The following is an 18,389-nucleotide window of genomic DNA, read 5'->3' as shown; positions in this document are numbered from 1 at the left end:
AGGTATTCCAAGGTACAATGTATTTTAACTGGATAAAATCATAATATCTTGGTTAGATTTTAAGCTTGCGTTGAAGAAAACCAATAAATTTACACAAGTTTTAGTGTAAATACCGACAAAAGCTTCAAATTTTGACCTAAAAAACGGTAGAATTTCAAGTTTACCCTTATTTTCTTCGATTAAGAAAATTGTATTTTTTTAGCCCTAGCCGAGACACATTTTTCCCCAAACACTTTCCCAATCTCAAAAAATTAATTTTGGTATTTTTTTATTTATTTTTGGTAGCCCCTTGTGAGAGGGTGTTGAAATTTGTTCCGCTCTCTAACGATAGGCATTGTTTCCCATCTTCTTTCTTTTTCTCAATTTCTTCAATTAATAAATTCCTCTCAATAGCTTTATGTAGTCCATAGGGAACTTTCACCTTGTTTTGACATGTTAAAGCATGCCATAGGCCTAAGGAGAAGGAAGAAAGGCATACAAATTTTTAAATAGCCTACCTGTTTTGAAGTTTTTAAATGGGTGTTCTCAATTTCAACTAATGCACCTTGGAGGCCCTTGCCACATGGTATAAGGAGAGGGATTGGAGGGGGAGTGGAAGCCAAGGCAAAGAAAGAAAGAGAGAGAGACCCTACTCTAGGGAGTAGGGAGTGGATTGGATACCAAGAAAAGGGATGCCTCCCTCTCTCTCTCTCTCTCTCTCTCTCTCTCTCTCTCTCTCCATCCATGCAAGGGGAGCTCTCTCCCTCTCCTCGTCCATCGGATGGGTCACACATTCATCTCATTTAAAAGCCTCGTTACTTTTTTTCAGTTTAGTGTTTTAAAAATAGCATTTTGAACTTGTAAATGGGCCTTTTTATTTAAGTGCTTTATGGCTTTCTTTTTAGTTTTATGCCTGTACCAATGGGGGGAGGCGGGTGCAAAGGGTCGCACCCAATTTCGTTTCAGTGCAGAAAAGACGAGGGACACATGTCTTGCTCTCATTGGCTCCTGTAACCCTACGATAAGATGTTATTCTTCTTTGCACGCTAAAACATGCCATAGAAGAGAAGAGAGTAAGGCTATTGGAATTGGAGCTGATCTCTTGAGACAGCTAATTCCAGTGTTAGAAGATTTCAACTACTAGTGTGAGAAGATTTCAGACAGTAGACTGGATAGAAATCAGAAACTAGACTGGAGTTTTGATACTGGAAAAAGAATCAGATTTATGTACTGGAAATAATGTTCAGATTCAGATTCAGAATAGTGGACGAGAAGTAAGTGTAACTGGAATATTTGCCATGATTGGGATTACAGATAAAGATTACAGCGAATATGATTTACAAAGAGAGTACAGCCAACAACACTGCCAATGATTCTCAAGTACAAGTGTAGCCAAAGTGCTAACCCAAATGGTAACAATTGCCAACTCGATTACAATGTAATGGTCCCTATTTATACACTTCGGGTTTACCATAGTAATTACCATAGTAACCACTAAGTAATTCGCTGCCCATCTCCTAAGAGGTCGTTCCCACATAGTGAAACTATCCAGCCGTCTACACATAGTGAAACTATCCAGCCGTCTACATCCTTCCCTTCTTTCTTGAATTTTGGCAAGATTCCAAAATTTCTAAAAAATTCCCCTGTCTGATTCTGATGTGAGACAGAAAAATCCACCGTCTGGTTCTGATGTTGGGAATCGGGCTTGACCACTGACCGAGTGGCCATTCAAAGATTGCGAGAGGCAGCTGAGAAGGCCAAGGTAGAGCTCTCATCAGGCCAAGGTAGAGCTCTCATCTCCACCTGCCCGCTGAGGAAGAAAAGTCGCCACTGAATTCTGAGATGGAACTACCCAGTATCCTTCCATTGGACCGTCTTCCGTTTGCCCTTTGACCTGGAGGGTTCCTGAGAAGTCCCAGTACCAGCATTCTCCTTCTGAATCAGTCGGTAAATGGCCTCCTGCTCAAGCTGATCCCGCCTTTCTGTGTTCATCTCTACTTCATAAGGCGTGAGGGAATGATAGGTTTTGCTGTCAAGATCATAGAGTGTATGCCTACCCTTGGTAATCCTGGTTCTGGCCAGCTTATGACAATGCGAAGAAGTATGGATCCATCCTTCTGGTGCCAGGCCCCTATACTGTGGTGCCAGGCCCGCCTTAGCTACAATATCCTTTTCAGGCAATTTAGAAGATTCGATAGTAAGTTGCAGCAGCTGATTAGTAATTTTGGTCAGGCCTCTGATCTGAATCTTTCACTGACCCATACACATCCGGATCCTATGCATCTCCTCTTTCAGTGCCTGAATATCATTGTTTTGGAGAGCATCATTGAACAACGTTTGCCAAGTCTTCCATTCCACAGTCGATCGCTCAAACCAATCCTGAAGCTCATCAGTAATCTTGAAGTATGTAAGGCAATCAACTGGTTCTGGATGTTGAGGATACAATGCTGGAAAGATATTGGCAGCTCCGTCTCTCTTGTTGGAAAAGCATACAAGAGAACTAGAGAATCAGACACAAATTCTAAAAAATTGAGAACAGCCTGGTTCTCTTGATGCATCATCTTTCTAGTGATTCTCACTAGCTGGAACAATTTTCGGAGAGCAGTTTCCTGTGCTCCGACTAACATTCTAGTCGAGGTCCTTTGCTAGTGGCTGTCTGATCCTCAAGAATGGCTCTGACTCTCTGATCCAAAACTCCTCTGGTAGTTTGCATTTGCTCCAAAACTTCCTTTAGCTGTTCCCTAACATCCTTCATACATGTGTCAGTTGGTTTGTTTCCCAGTAGAAGTTCTAATTCCGGGGCAAGAGAGCGACAATCTGCAGTAGACTATCTTTGCAAGTGTGGATTGGTCACTCTCTCTTCAGTAGTGAGTATCCATTCAAGAACTCTTTCCAGCAGCTCGACTGTACTGGGATGTGCAGGTAAACGGTAAGCTTCTTTATCATGGAAAGCCGCTGATTTCCAATGCTCCACCATTCCCTGGCTCCAACATACAGCCTCTGAAACCGTTCCAAATCAGATAGGACATCATCATCCTCCAGATACTATCTGGTTATGGAGGCCTGTTGATGCCTCTGTTGATGCCTCAATTGCCTGTTTAGGGTAATAAGCTGTAGTGAATGTTGATGATCAGCAGCTGATTCCTCGTCCTGCACTTTCATTTTCCCTTTAGCATCCCTACTGAGTTGGGACTGATCAGCTGGCTGATTCCCAGTGTGACTAGGCTGCTGGTTTTCAGTCTGCTGATTACCCGATTGGTGCCCTTCATTGTGTCCTTCTTACTGGCCCTCATTCTGGCCTGGCTGGTCTGGCTGTGACTGGCCTCCTTCAGTTGGCCCTGTACCACCAGTAACAGGTCCTGGAGGTGGAGATGGTGGTGAGGCATCATCATCACCATTTGTATGCCCTTCTTCTTGGTCATCCTCTTCCTTATCAGCTCCGTCCTCCTTGTCTTCATCTTCCTTGTCTTCTTCTGCTTCATCCGGAGAAGTTTGCTGCTCAATATAATCTAATATTGATTGATTCATCAGAGCAGTATTATACTCGGTCACTTTGTCCTGCAAATCACTCTGCATACTTTCCATCAAGGACTTCAAATTTTCTAAATCAAAAACAACATTGTCTGCTGGATTTAGAATTTCAGCCAAGCTGTTATAAATGTATCTCTCAGTAAGAGAAGCCGTCAGAGCTGTATGGCGAATGAACAAGGAGTTGAATTCCACCCGCTTCATTTTGAGCATTGTTTCAGCCCGTTCTGTAGCTCTCAGTGCTTCATTCCTTTGATTCTTGATGATCATTATCTCAGATTCAGCCCTAGCTAGCTTCTTGTTTAATAACTCATTAACCCTCTGTGAATGAGCTTCCAGTACCCTGTGTTGTATGTTCTGCTCTTCCCGTGCTTTCTGGAGCTTGTGAATCTGATCTTCAGCCTCCTTCAATTCATCTTTAACCTTTTTCACTTCATCTTCTGACCCAGCAGCCTCCACCAGTTGTCCCATACAACTGACAATAGTATTCCAAGAAGATTGTATGAGGACTGAACATTTGTCCTTAATTATAGCTGGATCAAAATCAGTAGGCTCATATATTGTCACTAGAGCCATGTAAGGTAAATTTGCATAATCAGCTTTGCGTAGCAGAAGATGCCCATTCAATTGATGGGTCTGCATTTGCTGCAACTTGTCCTGTTTCACCAGGTGCAGAATGTGTTCAGTATTTGGAGTAGAAACCCCACCTGGAAAAGTCGAAGAAGCTGAACCCTTGCCTTTGTCCACTCATTGGTCTGCTATCTTCTCAGAAGTTGTTGCCTTGGCCTGATCTTTTCCAGAACCAGTAGCAACTGCACTTTGTCCTACTGACTGGCTAGGTACAGTCTTCTGAGCAGGTTGTTTCTCTGTTTGGCTCACTATAGCTTTCTCAGTATTCACTATCTTGACTTGGCTTTCTATTTGCCTAAAAAACGCACTGCTCTTTGTCAGTGTAGTCTTTGGCTTCTTTGAACTGCCAGCCTGTTCTTCAATGGCTTTCCTTTTCAGGTCTGTTGAAGTAGTCTGACTGTCCGTTGCTTGGTCGTCTGAGGACGGCTCAATGTTCTTGGGCTTAGAAATCGGCTTCTCACTCCAAGCCTTTTTTACCTGCTTATGAACATCTGCAGCAGTGGCCCAATACAAAAATTGCCAAACATACCAAGCTTTAAAAACATTTTGGGATTTTAGCTTGGCAGTTTGCTGGAGCACATTGTGTGACAGTATTTGACAAAGGTTAATAGGAAGCTTTGGATCCAATATCTTGGCCAATAGCATAGCAAAAAGCTTCTCGGATACATACGTTGGATTGTTCTTAAGGCTTACTGCTTCAGCCACAAACCTGTGAGCAGTTGAAGCTTCCAGACCTGCTACTGGAACACCTTGACCACTTGCCTTGCGCTTACGTTTAGCCGCTTCATCCTCCTTCACGGCTATACTTATTTGCTTTGGAGTTGCCACAGATGGTTTGGGCTCGTTGGGCATCCGGAATGCAAAAGCTATGGTCTTTGATGTCACTGACACCTTTCTATCATTCACCATGGCACTATCATCTTCAGCGTCGAAAGAATCAAGAACTTGCTTGATGGTGTCTGCGTCAAAAGAAATTCTTGTAGCTTGCAGCACAACTCGGAGATCCCATAGTTGTAGCAGAGTCATTGATTGGTCAGTGAATACATAACGCTGGATTTTACTGTACGGTATGATGGGAAGGCTTGCCTTTGCAGCAGCCACTATGGCTTGGGTTTCCTCAAGAGACTCCTGCATCTTGTCTGAGCGTTTCCTTCTACCCATACACTGTGAAGATGATGAAACGGGCGAAGGAGAAGAAGACTTACTTGACGTGTCAAAGCCGTACCCTCGTGTCGCTGGCAAGGCTAGCTGATAGTCAACTGTCCCTTCAGAGGTCAAGGTCTACGACTGTAGCGAAGAAACCTCGGAGCTTGGCGATGGCGAATGATTAACAGGAGGAAAGCGTCGCGCAGGGGATTTGTGAGGAAAAATGCCAACTCTCCTGACTGTTATATGTGTTCGCGCCATAAAAGCTCCACCACTCGCCATTCCTAGACTTGTGCGCGTCGCTGCTGTTGTGGCAGACATGCATTGGACAAGACTGCGACCCATCCTTAAAATGATTACTACTGACGTGCCATCTGACCGTTGGGCGCTTAAAAATCGAAAAGTGTGTTCCCACGAACAATTTCTTATTCCAACATAGCCCGTTGCCTGATTTCATCTAACTGCATCAGTTCATCTAGGCGCTTTTTCATATTGTGGTTGAAGTCTAAGCCATACTTCACAGCCATTCTCAGAGTTGGGATCATAAAATCCATAGGAACCACAGCTTCAGTGCCATACACCATTCTGAATGGTGTCATTCCAGTAGTGGCCTTATAAGCTGTCCTATACGTCCATAGAGCAGTCTGGAGTTTCAAATCCCACTGGTTTGGTTTCTTTTGCACTACCTTAGTGAGAATAGTCTTGATTGTCTTGTTGCTACTTTCATACTGTCCATTGCATCTGGGATAGTAAGGAGTAGATTTCCGATGCTTGACTGAAAGCATATCCAATAGGATTTCCATACTGTCATTGATAAAATGTGTTCCTTGATCTGACACAATATCTACTGGACATCCATATCGGCAGACAATATTATCAAATAGAAACCTTGCAGTTGACTTGGCTGTGTTGTCACGAAGAGCCTTAGCTTCAACCCGTGACGACGAAATAAATGAGGATGCAGCATATGAAGGACACTATGACACCCTCAGTCAAGCTCTTATTGTTGGTGATAATTTTCTTGTTCCCGCACCAAATGACAATGAAGAAAAAGTGGATTTCTATATAGTGAAATGCACTGCAGCTATTCAAGAGTTTCATTCAGACGTTGAAGATGACTGGGGCAATATCATTGGGCGAGGATCCTATGCTATCAAAGGGTTTTACTATCGTATGATAAATGAGCAGACCTACGAGATTTTGGACAAAAAGCCAGAGGTGTTCATATATTCACATCTTGTTCGGGCAATCAAAATCCCCATGATACCCCATCCCAGCAACTCAAAACTATATACAATATCACTTGATGTCAGTGAGTCTATCTACAATAGTATGTCTTTTGAGTTGTAACCATCTTAAGAAATGCGTAATGCATAATTTTGTGTATATCTGCCTATTACTGAAAATTGAACAGTCTCCCTCTCCCTCTCTCTCTCTCTCTCTCTCTCTCTCTCTCTCTCTCTCTCTCTCTCTCTCTCTCTCTCTCTCTCTCTCTCTCTCTCTCTCTCAGTTATTTCTCAGTATCATACATTCCCTCTCTCTCTCCCTCTCTCCCTCTCTCTCTCTCTCTCTCTCTCTCTCTCTCTCTCTCTCTCTCTCTCTCTCTCTCTCTCTCTCTCTCTTTGTCATTTCTCAGTATCATTTCTGTATCATACCAGTCACTTCTCAGTATCATACCGGTATCATACCAGTCAATTCCTAGTATCATACCGGTCACTCCTCAGTATCATACCGATATCATACCAGTCATTTCCCAGTATCATACCCATATCATACATTCTCTCTCTCTCTCTCTCTCTCTCTCTCTCTCTCTCTCTCTCTCTCTCTCATTTCTAAACATCATACCAGTCATTTCTCAGTATCATACTGGTATGATACTGAGGAGTGACTTGTATGATACCGGTATTATACAAGTTCCTCTCTCTCTCTCTCTCTCTCTCTCTCTCTCTCTCTCTCTCTCTCTCTCTCTCTCTCTCTCTCTCTCTCTCTCTCTCTCTCTGTCATTTCTCAGTACCATACCAGTCACTTCTCAGTATCATACCGGTATCATACCAGTAACTCCTCAATATCATACCGGTATCATACCAGTCCCTATCTCTCTCTCTCTCTCTCTCTCTCTCTCTCTCTCTCTCTCTCTCTCTCTCTCTCTCTCTCTCTCTCTCTCTCTCTCTCTCTCTGTGTGTGTGTGTGTGTGTGTGTGTGTGTGTGTGTGTGTGTGTGTGTGTGTGTGTGTGTGTGTGTGTGTCTAACGTCTCAGTATCATAACGGTAACTCCACAGTATCATACCGGTATCATACAAGTCCCTCTCCCTCTCTCTGTCACTGCTAAGTATCATACCGGTCACTCCTCAGTATCATACCGGTATCATATTAGTCACTTCACAATATCATACCGGTATCACACCAGTCACTTCTCAGTATAATACTCTCTTTCTCTCTCTCTCTCTCTCTCTCTCTCTCTCTCTCTCTCTCTCTCTCTCTCTCTCTCTCGTGTCACTTCTCAATATCATACTGGTCACTTCTCAGTATCATACCTATATCATACCAGTCACTTGAAAGAATCATACCAGTATCATACATGTCACTTCTTTGTATCCGACTCTCACTCTCTCTCTCTCTCTCTCTCTCTCTCTCTCTCTCTCTCTCTCTCTCTCTCTCTCTCTCTCTCTCTCTCTCACTTCTCAGTATCATACCAGTCATGCACAGTACAATACCGTTATCAGACACTCTCCCTCTCTCTCCTTTTATTTGCAAGATACTTCAAATATAGAATACAACGTATTTCCGTGCAACTTGCTTGTAAATGTATTATACATGAATTCTGTTACATTGATTGAGCCTTTTGGCTTAGTAATTCTCCATTTACATCCATCGACAAAAAAATACATCGACAAAAGTCACCCACTTCACAGACTTTATGAACCTTTCTTTTTATATAAAAAATCTGTTCCTTTCTTCTTGAAAAAGTCAATCCGCCATTTCCAATAAAAACGACGCACATAGGTGTCATTACGTTGTCCGTCTGCACAAATTACATTCCTCTTTGTATACTCAACTCTGTCCTTAGAGTACAACCAGTGTGCCAGCCAGTTTATGACAGTGGTTGACAGAAAACAGGCGTGCACTTCTTTAGACTGCTTTTCTAGCTTGGGAAAAACAAGAAATGACCCCAATGGATTAAACATTAGCTTATATCTAGAATCATCAAAGATAAGTGTGTCAGGTGGTAGGTCAGGAAAATTTTCGAGATTCTTGTGGAACACCGGTTTATATGTCGTGCCCAATTTAAAAGGGGCCCTTGTGCACTGCGCCTGACTTACCACTCTATTGAATCTTTTGTGGTGGTCAGGGAACATTGTCGCTAGCGTGCGTTTGAGCTTCTCAAACTCGCAGCAGCTCCATATCCACACTTCGAACCCATCTGAAACAAAAATTCAGAAACACTTCTGCATCGGGCCTTACCCAAAACTGTGTATCCCCTTCAACAACATACCGCATTTCTGGCCAGTAGGGCAATTCTTCACCATATTTTCCATCAAATTTCTTGAGCAGTAATCCATTGAGGTCCAAAATGAGAACCCTACGTTGGACGCTCAACAGAGGTGGTGGCCTTGGCCATATCAGTGGGATTCTTTTAATTAGTCTATACCATAGAGGAAACACGAGCACTGCAGGAGACAACACGCAATTCCATATTGCACGAATGTTAGCCCTGCCATTCTGCTTGTCAGCCCTGAACCTATCTGCAAGGCGCCATTCTTCAACTGAAAACATATCTGCAGATGCAAAATTACACAAGACTCAAATTTAATATGCAATTAGGACATATCTATAGATTGAAATCATACAATAAAAACACACAATGTTCAAAAATTAGGCACAAGATGAAAGAGACGTCGAATGGGAAAGAAAGTTATATTAATTTCAGAAGTGGTTACATAAAAAGAAACATGGGGGGGCAAACTATAATCTTTTGTAGGCTCTGGGTTTAGGGTCAGAACTTGTGCCGGTATTCTGCATCTCCTTAGTGTCTTCTATGTCCATCTCCTCTTCTGGCTGCCCCTGGGTCTCTTCCTCTTCCTTGCTTTTTTGATCCATTTCAGGCTTCTCATCTCCAGGCTTCTCGATTTTTTTTCTTTTGGCCTTTCTTATATGCTGAGCAAGGGTCTCCTCGGGACTTCCCTCCAGCCTTACATCTACACGACCATCAGCTTTAGAAAGCTGTGCAACAAGAGATCACTTATTAGAGTCATAATCAATGAAAAAACTTACTCTTGCCACGTTGGCCTCTTTTTCTCGGGGTCTTTGATCTTGTCACCCGCACGCAAGTGTCTAGCAACACATCGTCTTCCTCATTCTCGGTTTTCTCTTCAGCACCAGCCGTACTCTGCTCCTTTACCTCAAAGTTTTGTTCTTCTTCTGTTGTTTCCGAAACAGGTTTCTCAGCATGACCAAGGACATTTTCATCAAGCAATACCTCCACAGGTGTCTTGTATGCAGGCGTCACTGCATCGTTCCCTGTGTCTTTACCGACAGTAGTTCTGAAGTAGCTTGACTCTAAAAAAACATCAGAGAAGACAAAAATCAACCACCTGAAAAAACATCAGCGAAGACAAAAATCAACCACCTGACTACCCATTGAAACAATTTTCTCACCTGTTTTTGGGCATGGTTCAACTGGCTTCTTCTTCAGAAGGGATTGGTCTTCTGCAGAAATAACTCCGAGGCAATCTTGAAGCATGCACTTTCCTTTCTCAGCCAAGTGAGCATAGCAGAATGCATGGTATGCATGTGAACAAGGCAATAGAACAACATGGCTTGAGCGATTGTGATCATGAATTTTTACACCACAAGCATTGCACACATCAATGAGAACAACACTATGTCTAGGAGCTGAAACTCGTGCAGGCAAGACTATGGTTTCAGGTAGCATTGGTTGACTAATCATGCCTGTCACAAACGTGACATAGAGACCAAAGGTTTCCTCAGGGTGCAAGCATTTGGATAATTCTTCATGTAGGCAAGAGACCTCTGTTATCAGACAATGTCAAACAGGTATAAAATCGGTATGAATGCTTGAAAATCGGTATAATGATGTTATCATACCGGTATGATTACATCCTGCTGGTATGATGTTATCCCACCGGTATAATGCTATTATACTGGATAGTATAACATCATAACGGTAGGATAACATCCGGTAACATCATACCGGTAGGATAACAGTATACCGGAAGCATAACATCAAACCGGTTGGATTTTATCATACTGGTTGGATCTAACCATACCAGTCGGATGTAACCATACCAGTAGGATGTTATCATACCGATAGGATTATCTCCTAAATCCTACCAGTAAGATAACATCCTACAGGTAGGATATAATCATACCGGTAGGATATAATCATACCGGTAGGATGTTATCATAACGGTAGGGTATAATCCTACCGGTATTGTCATCTACCCTTACCGAATATGATATAATCCTACCGGTATGAAAAATCATACCGTATGGTACTTTGCATGTATTATACTACAATCAGATGGAGTTAAAAGCATACTTGTGCCTGCTGTAGGGTGGCTTTTGCTTGGTCAAATTTTTCTTGGAGGCTGTCATGTAGGTCATGGGGGGCAACAACTTCCCGGGAGGTCACCCATCCCAGTACTGTTTCCGCGCATCTGCGCTTAACTGTGATGTTCCACAAATTGGTCTAGCCATCCAGACCCCAAAACCTTAAGGTGTTAGGGACCTCCGGTCTAACCAATTTATGCAAGCCTCATAGATAGACACCACTTTGTCACCACAAGTTGGGCTTACCCCAACAATCGCCCCCTTAAGCCAAACTTGGGACTTTCCCGTCCCCTTGAGTACCAACGTGTTCCGTCTTTTTCTAGGCTCAGAGGTTGAGAGCTTCAACGTGGCCGAGAGCTAGCTCAGAGGTTGAAGTCAACATCAACATGTCCTGTTCCACGGACTCAGAGGTTGGACTTTGAACCATGGCTCTGATACCAGTTGTAGGTCATGGGGGGCAACAACTTCCCGGGAGGTCACCCATCCCAGTACTGTTTCCGCGCATCTGCGCTTAACTGTGACGTTCCACAAATTGGTCTAGCCATCCAGACCCCAAAACCTTAAGGTGTTAGGGACCTCCGGTCTAACCAATTTATGCAAAGAGAGTGTAGATAGTGCCATCTCCTCTAGCTCCTGCCACTGATCGTCAGACATGTTTGAAGGTCTACCTGCATCACCACTCAATGGTCGATGCAACCCTCGCTGTGTCAATGCATCAAGCATACACTCTCTCCATGCCGCAAAGTCTGACCCATCAAACATGCGCATTTGTGAGAGGTCACAATCTGATCGATCACCTGTCTCTGTCATGAGCACAATGTAGCAAACTAGAAAGCAAAACCACCTCACCAACAACACCTAGAAACTGTCTACCAATATGGCCAGAAACACAATGTAAAACCTGTGAGACACACTCCAAAATAGAGCTCCCGCAATGTCAATACAAGCCTCGCCTGCTCTAGTATCACACTGCAATCTGTGAGCTAATCACCAAGCCCACACTGTGCGGTATCGATGCATACACACGCACAAATCTCCCACCTGCAGAGAACACCGCACGCAAATGCTGAGTGCAACCCGCAATCTCTACCTAGATCGCATAAATGATGCGCATAAAACTCCTGGGAAAATTTCGCCAGAGTTTCGTCAGTAAAACGGCCACAAAACCAGTAACCAAACTGACTGCACGCTCAAAACCATGAGCAACCAAAGCGCGTCAAATCACACTCCAAATGCATGCACCAATCTCCACATTTTGCATACATCATTGCAAACACCTGCAAATCTAGTACACAAATATCTGCTCTACTTGTGACTGCCAAAAAAGATTCTCGAGGCATACATTGCCGAGCTCAAAATGCAATCACATTAGTCTCCCTGAGCATCAAACCACATAAGGCATACATCGTATCCTCCCACCTGTGAGAAAACTTGCAGCAAATATCACTCTCACATCTGAGAGCAAACCATGTGTGGAATCCTCGACACACAATAAACAACTGCTGTTGCAGAAAATTCAGTGTTCAGAATTTTAAAATTCTGATATGACGAGCGCGTCCGGAGCGTGCCAAAACCCCAAGGTAGACTCCTGGATCATATGTATCCGAGTCCGGGTGTGAAAGCTATGCCAAAAACAGTGTTTTTGGGACCCGAAAGTGCACAAATAAACTTGCTGCTGTACCTGCTGTAATTCAAAGCATAATTTCAGCAAATAGACATCACCATTGCGTCCGGAGCGTGCCAAAACCCTGACCTAGACTCCTGGATCATGTAGATCTGACTCTGTATGACGGAGCTACGCAAAAAACTGCGTTTTAGAGCCCGAAAATGGCAAAAACGAGCTACACACAGTCTTGAACCTGCTCCTGCTCCACTCTGCGTGATGCAATGTCCTCTCAATGCAAGCTCCAACACAAGAGCTCTGCCACAACAGCATCCAAGCACTCGAATGTCAAGCTCTCCTTCGCCGAGCACTTCTCTAACGAGCTCCACTGAGCTCAAAAGCTCATCTCACCAAGGAAGCCGCAACCGCCTCCTGGATCAAGCTTGACCACACCAAGCTCCTAAGCTCCAAAGACAATGCTCTTCAAGCTAAAATCGCTCTCCGTGAAACTCCGCGATCGAACTCCACCGTCGAGAACGAGCGAGCTATCGCTTCGAAGCTCTCAAAGCCGTCGTGCTCTCCGCGGTCACCATAGCTCTGATACCAATTGAAGGGGATCGGAGAGCACCACAGACGGAGAGTGAGAGAGAGAAGGAGACACACGACACACAGATATGGGTGGGGAGACTCCAAGAGTGAGCAGCCCCCTATACACTTATGCTATGTATAAGGTATACAAGTCAGTGGGTGCCCAGACTCTGGGCGGCCGGGCAAGGCACAGACGCCTATACCCCAACAACCTCCCACTTAAAGGCGACTGTGCCTTTAAGCAAGAGAACCTAGTCTAAAGACTACAAAAGGCGAGAGAAAACCGCTCTCAACCGATGCCCAATGGCTGGCTGTGATCGTGTGCATCCGGCTGTCCTGCTCCCGTGTAAGTCCATACACCACCAGACGTACCGCACACATACTGCAAGTATGTACGCAATACCTGCAAACCTCCCCTATGCTCTATGCCAAGATCAGTCATCAAACGACTGATCAACCCTGCTGCAAATGCTCCCACTGCAGCTGCTATGTCGGGCCTCGAGATCAGCATCTCGTACATAAGGACACCGAACGTTGATGCAACCCTGGCAACCTCTGCCACCTCCAACTCAGAACTCAACACATGGTAATCCTGTCCCCTATCATAGAGACCATGGCACTCTGACTCCAAGCTCTGGAGTGACTCCTCGTGCCCACCACATATCACATGTGTACCAAGTGTATCCATATGTCCTGAATCTGCAGCAAGCTCTGGCATAAGCATATGAAGAAATGACTCCACAATAGTCGACATCTCAACATCCATGTGAGTCATCTCTGTCATCACCTCTGATGACTCATCCTGCTGTGACTCACTAGAGCTGTCCCGCTCTACCTGTGCATCTGTAGACGCAACCTGCACAACAAGGTCACTGCTCTGCACTCCATGCAAAGCATCCTGCAACCCACAAGCAAAAGAGACTCGCCTGCTCTCTCGCTCTCTACCTGGCTGCGTGATCACAGAGACAACACCGTCTCTCGTGTGATCCACATGCAATGGGTAACGTGTACCACTCCTGGCACCTCTCGCAATCACTAGCGAACCCAAATGCATCACAAAATCTCGCTCTCGTAGCGAAATCTGACATCCACAATCTCTTAGCTGACCAATCAAGATCAAACTCATTGTCAAATCTGGTACATAGCGCACATGTCGTAACAAGTAAGATGCACCACTCGGTAATGACAGTCTCACATCTCCTGCACCTGCTATCTCATGCACCAATCCATCGGTCAAATGTACACTGCCAAGCATCCCGCTAGAATAGCTACAAAACCATGCACGATGCGGCGTGACATGAAACATAGCATCTGCATCTAGCAACCACTGCGAAGGGAGTGCACTATCCACATGTATAGCATCTCGTGCATAGCTCGAGGTAAAAGTGACATCCCCGTCACTAGTATACTCCGACACTACATGTGCCTCAACTGTCAAAGCAACTGAGTCCATGGCATCACTACATACATCTCTGAGACTGCCATGTCTCCTACGATGTCGCATACGACGAAAACAGCGTCGTCTAACGTGTCCAGAATGACCACAATACCAACATGTCACCTGTCGGCGTGCTCGTGAATGTACATGTCTCACACGAGTCCGTGATGACTCAGATCTATCATACATATCATGTAATCTGTGCCAAAGTGCTCTCGAAGTAGTCTCATACATAACAAGAGCATATACAGATTCCGCAAGGTGCAAAGAGAGTGTAGATAGTGCCATCTCCTCTAGCTCCTGCCACTGATCGTCAGACATGTTTGAAGGTCTACCTGCATCACCACTCAATGGTCGATGCAACCCTCGCTGTGTCAATGCATCAAGCATACACTCTCTCCATGCCGCAAAGTCTGACCCATCAAACATGCGCATCTGTGAGAGGTCACAATCTGATCGATCACCTGTCTCTGTCATGAGCACAATGTAGCAAACTAGAAAGCAAAACCACCTCACCAACAACACCTGGAAACTGTCTACCAATATGGCCAGAAACACAATGCTCTAGTATCAATTGAAGGGGATCGGGGAGCACCACAGACGGAGAGTGAGAGAGAGAGAGAGAAGGAGACACACACGATGTGGGTGGGGAGACTCAAAAAGTGAGCAGCCCCCTATACACTTATGCTATGTATAAGGTATACAAGTCAGTGGGCGCCCAGACTCTGGGCGGCCGGGCAAGGCACAGACGCCTATACCCCAACATGTCAAGCAAGCCTGTTGGTACATTGGCATCATCAGGGAAGTGCATTCGGATGGTGTCAAGGGCACCCTCGCAACGGTGCACATCAGCAACAGATTTGACCACTGAATCCTTAGCCTTCTGACACTCGACTGATACATTGTCATGAGATTTTCTAACCTCAACAAGAAGTTCTTGCAAGGAAGTGGATACTTCAACACTAAAGGCAGACTGAGTGGTCGCAAAAAGTCCACTTCCGACTGGTCTACTTCCGGATGGGGTATTTACTAAGAAGATGGCAAAACCACTTGGGGTACCTGTGGATACTTGGGAAGTCTCTAACTTCCATTGTTCTCTTTTCCTATCTAAGTGACCTTCATTGGTCACATTTTTCACCACCTTAGATACAAACTCATCCCACTTTATCGAACCTGTGGATACGAAATAAACATATCCGCGTGCAAACTTGACTCCCAGCAGATAGTTTGGTGGTTTGGATTGGTACACCTGCTTGTAGAGCTGGTAGAGTGCCTTGTAGTGATCCGGCCTTGCTGTTTTTATTGGCACTTTTTTCTCCTTCACTGGAAGACACGTGAAAAATTTCATCCAGTCGGATATGGGCACAGCTGCATCTGTCAACTTTCTAACATCTTTCCCCTCAAGACTTAGCCCATATTCCCTGTGAAAATCCTCCTTTGTCGTGCAGAATGCCTTTAATGGCACCTCCATGTCCTTGGGGCGAACAAAGCGGCTGATTTTGGGAGGAGGCTATAACTTCTGTCTCTGAAAGGAATAAATCCATACTCATTACTCAATGTATCCACACCTCAGTAATCTACTACACACAGGTCCGTTGTACACAACACAGAGAGAGAGACAGAGAGAGGTGACATACCTTCGTGGGAGAATGTCGGGCCTTTGTGGGGGAGACCTGTCGGGCTGCATTCCTTGGGCTCTTTCTTAGGTTTCTATCCATAGCGAAGGATAAGAAGCGTGCATAGGGGGCTGTAGAGCGAGCTTAGAAAGGCGCAGAAGGAGAAAGGCACAAAGCTACAGAGAAGTCACAGTCATGAAAACATTCGTTCTGACGTGGGCTCCACACGTGTTTTTGAATCCTCCACATGATTTTTAAGATTTTGTATCCTCCACATGAATATTTAATTCAAACAATTCTTGCCCATAACACCAGTTTCATACCCCCTAAATTTTAAGCCTCCAAAAGAAATTTTCAACCGGTTAAGACCGGGCCACCTATTCATGCATCCACCCTCAAGGGTTGCAAAAGTGAAAAGTTAGAATGAGTTATCATGCCCCCTCTTTTATAATGGTGGCCTTTTTTAAAAAAGATACTTTTAAAAAAGGTACTTTTTCCAAAACTGGCCTTTTGTCTCATTGTGACATGTATATTTCAATAATAAGTAAAAATGGTATTAAAACAAGTTGTATACAAGATCACTATTGTAGAATGAAAAATTATATTCAAAGTCCAGAATTTACAAAAGCTAAGCAAATTTATTACAAAGGGGATTGTTTCCAACAATGTAAAAGTTACAAAGCTATAACAATGATAGCATAGTTTTATCCATGTCCCCATCATCCTAGTGTTAAAGTTAAAGCATCTCAAGTGAACTGCCCAATGTGATCCCATAATTTAGTTTGGCTTTTAGGTATTTATTTTTCTTATTTGTCAAAGTCTTGGGTAGGGCAATTTACTAGGATTAGCAACCCCTTGCCTCCATTGTATACACATTCAGTTATTCATTGCCAAGGTTGATTGGTTCGGAAGACTCTCTCTCTCTCTCTCTCTCTCTCTCTCTCTACATGCTTTTGCATCGTCGACTTTGACATGGTATCAGAGCTCCTTGGTGGAGCTCTATCACTTGAAGCCCTTGGTAGAGGAGCGGTTCAAATCAGAGAGAACATCTCTTCCCTTGTCATCATCGGTGTTACTTCCCCCCACTGTTGTTGTCCCATGCGTTTTAAAATGTTGGCCTCAAGAGTACCTCCCCTGCACAGCGGCACCGATTACCCCTCCCATCTCCTATGCACATTCTAAAACAGAGCCCAACCCCAGCTCCGAAAGCTCCCCTCGCACTGGCATTTTGAAACGCCCTCTACGACATAGTATCCCGCCCCACTTCCCTCTCATTCCAACGTTTTGAAACGCTCCTACTGGCGCCCTCTACATTGATGCATGCACCCATTGTGAATTTTAAAATGCAGTTAGCGTTGCCTCCTCTGTCCCTTGAATTTCAAGATGCCTCTTTGCAGCGCTAGCCCACAGTGCTACCCCCTTTTTCTTGCTACCATTTTAAAACGCTATTTCCAATGGGTAGGGGTGGTTCTCCTTGGGTGACCGACCGTGCGGAGACGCGAGGCGACAACAAAGGCGTAGAGAGGGTGTTAAGAGTTTTGGCATTGCGTCAATGGCTTGTGAAAGGCGGGTTGAGGTGCCGCTTGGGAGATGAAGCGGCATGAACTTGGAGTTCAAAAGGAGGATTGTGGAGCAGTTTTCCATAAGCCATGGAGCGGATTGATATTGGCCTGGATGGAACTCTTAACCCTTGTTATGCACAGTTTATTGTGGAGATTTGGATTTTTTCAAGGACTACCACATGGCAAACGTGTGACAGAGTTTCGGATTTCAGAGAGGGATAGCAGATTGTCAAAGCCCGCTTTGCTTACATAATGGCCTTAAATTGAGGATCAAAGTCAATGTGTAGATGATATTTAAGACGCTTGGCGAGTGGAGTTCCCTTTGTGGTGGAATTGAATCGGCTTGGATCTTTAACGGCTTGGTTTATACGACCATTTTTTGGAGTGAGAGAAGGTACCCAATTACCAAATCTTGCAACTTCAAAATTGCCTCCCCTTGCTCGAGGCTCGACAACATCGACCAAAACCAACCAAAAGCTATGGATAGCGGATTGTCAACCATCCATTTAGCGGCCTATGCACTGACACAATTATCAAGGAACCCAACAAATTGTTTGACTCGAGTTTGTGAAGTAAAAAAAATGGAGGAGTTTGCCAAAGGACATCGGCAAAGGTCAGTTGGACAAGGATGGTAGTACCAGTACTCAGTAAGCTGCCTTGATACCCACAAGGTACAATCACAATTGACATGAATGTGCCTTGACGCTTTGTTTGGATCAAGAGTTTGA

This window comes from Adiantum capillus-veneris, chromosome 28, assembly GCF_014529385.1.
Source record: "Adiantum capillus-veneris isolate H3 chromosome 28, ASM1452938v2, whole genome shotgun sequence".
In the NCBI taxonomy this organism is placed as follows: domain Eukaryota; kingdom Viridiplantae; phylum Streptophyta; class Polypodiopsida; order Polypodiales; family Pteridaceae; genus Adiantum; species Adiantum capillus-veneris.
Note: the sequence above shows the minus strand (reverse complement) of the source record.